General features: G+C 42.3%; 1 non-coding gene across 1 annotated transcript; it reads right to left on the bottom strand.

Annotated features, from left to right (window-relative positions):
- Positions 1-3,432: 3,432 nt before the first annotated feature.
- On the bottom strand, positions 3,433-3,505 carry trnak-uuu (transfer RNA lysine (anticodon UUU)). Its single transcript has one exon. It is a non-coding gene; the product is annotated as a tRNA-Lys (tRNA).
- Between the last annotated feature and the right edge of the window lie 3,702 nt (positions 3,506-7,207).

Here is a 7,207-nt window from a genome sequence, read left to right on the forward strand (position 1 = left end):
AGAGAGAGCGACAAGGTGGAGACAGAGACAGAGAGGGAGCGACAGAGGGAGAAACAGAGAGAGACAGAGAGAGAGACAGAAAGTCAGAGAGGACAGAAGACTGAGCGAGAAAGAGAGGGACAGAGGGAGCGAGAAAAATAGACAACGAGTGAGGGAGAGACAGAGAGGGAGAGTGACAAATTGGGACAAAGAGAGAGAGGCAGACAGAGAGAAACAGAGGGAGAGAGATGAAGAGAGACAGAAAGTAAAAGAGACAGAGAGAGAGAAGATGAGAGACACACAGGGAGAGAGAGAGACAGTGATGGAGTGACAGGGTCAGGGAGAGAAACGCGATATCGTCGGGGAGATGGTGAGGTTGAAAGTTTGCAGACAGAACGTGGAGCAGGAGACAGTGAGAGCAGGAGGGAGAGATGAGGTCGGAGTCGCTCAGACTTCCACTTAGAGAGAGAGAGAGAAGTAAATTTTCTTTAAATTGATGATGCTGGAATTTATGGCCCCTTCTCAATCTTTCTGTTTTCCCCTCTGTATTCCATCCGCACCTTATTAGGAAGAGACCACCATTAATTAGGTTCAAGCCCCAGTTATTCTGAGACGCCCCTTTAGTTTTGAGGATCCCATTATTTCCGATACCACCACCAATAATTATCAAACCCACTCATTAACTCTGATGCCCCCCCCACCCCCACCCCCTCCATTTGTTTTAATGACTCCTTGCAAAAATACGCACACACATTGATAATTTTTCTCCGACCTTCTGCCATTCACTTCCTGACTCACTTCACATCATCCCATTCCCATTCGGTTAAGGACTGTCCATCTCCCATTCACACCCTCGCAACCATCTCCATTCCAATCAGCCCAGGACTGTGCCTCCCCATTCACACCCCGTAATCTGCAGCCTCCTGGACTCAACATTGAGTTCAACAAATTTGGATCCTAATATCTGTCCCAATTTTCTTTTTAGCGTGTTTTTGTTTGCTTGGTTTGTCACGTTACTTCCTTTAGCCTCAATGTTCCATTCGGGAGGTTGCTGTGCTGCCATTGAAAACCTCTTCTGGACACATTTTTGTTTCCTTATTATACCCACAGAATAATAGACACTCAGAAGTGTCACAGCGCAGGAGAAGGTCATTCGACCCATCGTGTCTGCACCATTTCTCCGAATGAGCATTTCACTTAGTGTCATTCCCCGCCTTTTTCATTTATGAACGTTCTTCCTTTCCAGATAACAGTCTAATCTCTTGTTTAATGCTTCCCTTGAACCTGCCTCCACAACACCCTCAGGTGGTGCGTTCCAGATCTTAACCACTTTCTTCAACAAAAAAAAAGGCTTTTTTGCCCCGTGTCACTTTTGTTTTTTTTTAACAAATGCTTTAAATCTGCAACAGCTCGAACTTGATCCTTTCACGAACAAAAATTCCCATCCAATCTGCCCAGACCCCTCGTAATTTTGAACCCCTCTATCAAATCTCCGTTCAGCTTTCTTTTCTCCCTGGGAAGCATTCCTAACTTCTTCAATATATCTTGGTAACTGAAGTTCCTCATCCCAGGAACCATTCCCATGACTTTGTTCTGCCCTCTTCCCAACATCCTTCGCATCTTCACATCCTTCCTGAAGAGCAGCGCCTAGAACCAGGCGGGATGCACCAGCTGAGGCTGAAATAGTGCCTCCTGCAAATCTGATTTAACTTATTCCCATTAAATAACTCTGTTTTCTGTGTCATGAACAATGTTGTCTCATGTCCTCACAGACAATTGCTTTTGAAGTGATGTCGCAACCAATGGATCAGATTTAATATCTGTGGTCCTGCCACATCCATTCATGAATGGTGATGGACAATTAAACACTGGGTGGGGAAGAAGGCTCCACAAATAAATCATGGCCTTACCATCGATTCTCACATCCACAAAGCAATAAAATAAAAAGCTGATAATGTATTCCAAGCGTCGCAGAAATCCTACCCTGGGGTCCTGTCCCAGTATCAGTTGAGAGTCCTGTAATAGCCCAAACCGCATAGCCTGCACGTTGACAGATACCACACGGTCACCCTCTGTTTTAGTGAGATTCATGCCAAGAACAGGTTCCATGTGGAATGAAAGCGGAGAACAACATCCATTGAAAGACATTATGGTTGATGGGGGTGTCTTAATAGTCTTTGTTATTTGCCAGAATTACTTCTCAATTCCCTTGAGCCTTTCGTAGATTGATCCGTAATAGCCTTTTCTGTGAAAGTATGTGCGGCGGATCCAGATCAAAGAGGAAAAAATAAGTGGTATCTCCTGAATAACTTCTGCATTAACCCCGAAGTGGTGTTCATTTGCGTAACCCGGCAAGCCCATTCGTTCAACGGGATGAACTGAGGAGGGAGGGACACTTAAGCACAATTGTGCACGTTGGCTTCAAATGGAATTTCGATCCTATCGTGCTTCTTTATGTTCACATTCATTCTGTAATGCTTCCTCCCGACTTGGAAATGCTAAGCTCTTTGCCTGATTAATTTGAAATAAATAACTGCACCATTGAAATCTGGACTCAGGATCGTCTGCATGACTAGATGTAAGACACGACCCATTCAACCACGGCGCTAAGTTACAAACAGTGTTATATTGCACTATTTTGTAGCAAACTCATCGGGAATTCTCCATCTGTTATGGGGCTGTAGGGCAGCGCGAATTCAGAATTTTCAGGAAGGAGCAATTGAGGCGGATGTTCAAACAGAAATTCTGGAATGTTTGAGAATCCAGGAAATTCATGAAACACCTGCTCCTATTTCTCATGTTGTTAGACACACCACTCAGAGGAAACACCAGGAGTATATTGACTGTGTAATGGAAGCGGTGCTGATTCAGCAGTGGGATTCCGGAGTTCAGTAGGTTACATTTGGAGTTAAAGTTTCATCATCCTAGATTCATGTAAACATAGAATGGGTACAGCACATAAAGAGCCCATTTGGCTCATGATGCCTGTGCTGGCTCGTTGAAGTAGAAATTCACCCACTATAATTCCCCCACCATTGTTCCCGACCCTTGCACAATTTTTATTTTTATTTTCGGGGATTCATTTTTTTTCTATTCTGTTAATTATAGAAGAATGATCTGATCGAGGTTTCTAACCTGTCATAGTGAATTGTTAGGTTAAACACAGAGAAGCCGTTCCCCGCCGGGGTAAGAGCGGATTTGAATTTTGGCTGCGTTTTTGCCACATGTCTACTGCGAGAGCGCCAACCAAAAGGAAAGTCAGGAAGCACTTTTCACACATGGAGTACCTGGAAATCCAGAAATAATTATTAAATTAATCGAGGCTACCACAATTTGCGAGAGGGTGGATCTTTTCTTGGATATCAAAGAAACGTCTCAGTTTCTTCAGCTTTCCTTGAAGGATTCTGCGTGCATTACTGATTCTTTTGGTGACCACCTTAAACCTAAAATGAACGCCCAGACAGGGACTTGAACCCTGGACCCTCAGATTAAAAGTGTGACACTCTACCGACTGAGCTACGCAGGTTTCGCATGTTGCCTACTGATAGCTGCGATCGCTGTCTAAAACAGATGTCACAAGCTTGTTATGCATTTCCTTCTGAGCTAATTCATCCTCTGCAAGAGCATTTCCCTCACAGGCAGACCGGCAGCCTCCCTTTGGCTTCATTTCACAAACTTTCTAATTTGTACCAACTAATCGCTCCTGACCAGTGGCTTACGATTTGACTGTTCTTACCCAGGGATCTGCACCGTTAAAGCTTTGACGATTGCATTGGTTTCGGGAAGATATAATTGGAGTGGGAAGCTACAAAGTGGATAAACAATTTCATACGGTGTTTGCCATCACATTGAAAAAATCAAAACTCATTCGGAGTAACGTTCTAAATTGTGCGAATCACAAATTTTAGGGGTGGAAATAGATCTGTCAGCCCAAGGGCTTCATCAAAAATGCTCCAACACTTATCCCTCCCGGCTCATTCGTGCCTAATGCGCAGTAACATAAATCATTCAATTTTTGCCCACAGTTATCTCTGGCAATATTTTCAAATGCTCTTTCCGCATTAAAATCCCAAGGAAATGGTGATCCTATCCGGCTACAGTATATAGTCGCCTAATTATCAATGCTATTCCTCGGCGTCATTGGTTTAATTTAAAGCCATGCATCGACTAAATTGATAAAGACACATCTGACATTTAAACACAGAAAATCATGTGTATTTAAAAAGCGCTTTAACCAACTAAGTAACAACGCCAATACTGACCAGAGCTTTGCAATGTAAAGTTGTGACTTGTGTCCCACTACCTTGCTGCAAACATTATTGTTCATCTGTTACGGGGCTGTATGAAAGTGCGAATTGAGAACTTTCATCTGCACCCGCCTTTCACAGCTTTGGAGACTATATATCTTCCGGTGAGATATTAAGTTGCAGAAATTCCAGTGAGAGGTACAAAGAGAGAGGGATTGATTTCGCGAATTGGGAAACGGCTTCACATAGTGTTTGTTGTGGGAAAGTAAATTCCTGGCAGGTACCGGAGATGCTGTTTCTGAATTATAGGTCAGATATCAGACCAGTTGTGGGATGGCTTTAGCGCTGAATACCGCAATGAAATATTTATGTGGAATGATGCAAATGAATCCGTTGCTTTATTGACTGCCGAAAATGTGACTGCCGAAAATGTTCAATTTATAGAACGATCCAAGGTTTCCCTTAAGCGGACTTTTATATATGAAACTACCCTGTCCCTGCAAGTTATTCGGCAATTGCTTCACCTGCACAGTGATGGCGCGAATAGACATTGAGCCTCATGCCAGGGTCGATGTCAATGCAAATTATGCCGGGATCATGATGGGTGGCTGTTTTGGTGGTTCAGGAAAGTAGCAAATGTAATCACCACGTAATAAAACGCTCTCGATCACAGGTTTAAACTAAAACTACCAATTAATGTGTACAGAAGGGAGCTTTACATTTCCAGCACCCTTGATTTGTTTCCCAATTTCAATGCTGAAATCTGTCTATTTGTTGTAACTGTGGTCCTTATTCCCAGATTCCAAGCCAGCGGAAAGAGGTTCTTCAACTGACCATATCCGCATCAGTGGGTCTGGGTGTCCTAGTACATAAATCATTAAAATAGTTTGCATCCAGGTCCAGCAAATAATTAGGAAGGCAAATGAAATGTTGGTTTTTATTGAGGGAGAATGGAATATAAAATTAATGAAGTTTTACTGAAGCTGTACAGAAGCTTGGTGAGGACAGATCAGGAAAACTGTTTACAGTTTTGGCCTCCCTATTTAAAAAAAAATAAATTCGTCACGAAATGATAATATTTTTCATAATATTATTTGAGGCTTATATGTGTGAGTTTGGATGGCCCGGTCCTGACTAAGGGACTGAATTGATTGAATTAGAGTCATATAGACTGCAAGTTTGAAATTATCGAAATAAGTTAAGTGCAAAATGACATTTGAAATGCTTATAAGTAAACATGGATGAGGTGTAGGGTGTGAAGGAAATTTGCATTTTCAGATAAGTGAAAGGTGGTTGTGTATCAAAGGGATAGTAGCATTTTTACATCTAACAAGATAAACAGGGCAAGGTTGTTATGTTTATTTTTCCTGAAAGGAAAGGGGCCGTATTGACTTTATGAAAGATGTTTACAAAATGGGAAAATTAAACTTCCAAAGTCCTGTCGAACAATGGAATTAGAGATTAAAAAGAGATAAACATATATACAAACGGATGAAAGACTGTATAGGGAGCGTGGGCATATGCGATTGAAAGGTACACCGTGTGAAGCAGTCCTTGGGGAACAGCTTCCAGCCACTTTAGAAGAAGTCTACTGTGCCTAGAAAAAAAAAGAGTTGGGTTGCAAGGCTTTGGTACTCCAATGTCGTGTGCTTGGAGTGGTATCTTTGCACCGTTGATTATGAAGATTTAAATATATTTTAGGCTATTGCCTTGTAGGGGGAGGGGGTTGGCAACCTGTTTAATTAAGAATTTTGGGTACTGCTCAGCCCAAATAACCGTGTAACTTTAATCTTGTGTCTATTTATCGTTTGATTTATTTTCATTTTGTTAATAAATTTTTAAACTTAATTTAAAATCTCTTAAGGTGTTATTGGATTCAATTCCTCTGAGTTCAGTGCAGAAACTTTCTCGGAATAAACACAAATCGCCAAAACTTTTGTGATATAGTGGCCAAGTTTCCCTTGTGGAGTTGGTCCACCTGGCACATATCGTATGCCATGTCATAGCAAATGCATAAGAAGCATTTCAGAGAAAGTTTACTCAATTCATCCCAGGATGACGGGTTTAACTTATTAAGACAGTTTTGTCCAGTTTCCATTGGAGTTTAGAAGAAAGCACGGTGACCTTATTGAATAATAGCCGATCCCGAAGGGATTTGATTGGATGGAGTCGAGAAGCAGGGGACAGGGTTGAAAAATGAGAGGTCTCCATTTTAAGAGGAAATGCGACGCTTTTTTTTCTCACAGAGCGGCGTTCTGTGGTTTCTGCATTTTGCTGTCTCCCTGAACACTTTCTTTCACCCATGGCTAAACATGAGGTGTTTACATCGCGTGGATGTTCTGAATGTTGATGACACGCGAAAGGCCCTTTCTCACTTGACAAACATTTTCTTCCACGTACAGCGGCTATTCATGCTGTGAACGGAATTGACCTTCACCGGCAAATATGATCGAACAGGTTGGTTTTTTTTTGTAAAATGCACTTTCCTGACGAGGCCGCAGCGGTGAAAGCGCCCAATGCTAAATACTAGATCACCAGGAAACGATTTTTAAACTTCAGCGACCATTGCAAATACAATTGAAAGGACCAGAGCTCATTTGTATGTCCTTTTGACTTTGTTTAATGTATTTCATGACTCTGCTGGGTGCTTTGATTCATGCACCCAGCACTGCCTGTGTTACAAAATAATCACCACAATCATATTGATCATTTTTCACCCAAGGTCGGGATGATTTATTTTTCATTCATGGGATGTGGGTGTCGCTGGCTAGGCCAGCATTTATGGCCGCTATTTAATTGCCCTAGAGAACTTGGTGGTGTTCTGCCTTCTTGAACCGCTCCAGTCCATGTGTTGTACGTAACTCAGAGTGCTATGAGGGACGGATTTCCAGGATGTTCACATCAGCCTCTTTACCTTTCTTCTGGGCAGCCTTTGCTGTAAAGGACTTGAACTAAATGAACAAGTGCCAGTATGGAGTCCC

This window comes from Cetorhinus maximus, chromosome 35, assembly GCF_964194155.1.
Source record: "Cetorhinus maximus chromosome 35, sCetMax3.hap1.1, whole genome shotgun sequence".
NCBI classification, from domain to species: Eukaryota; Metazoa; Chordata; class Chondrichthyes; order Lamniformes; family Cetorhinidae; genus Cetorhinus; species Cetorhinus maximus.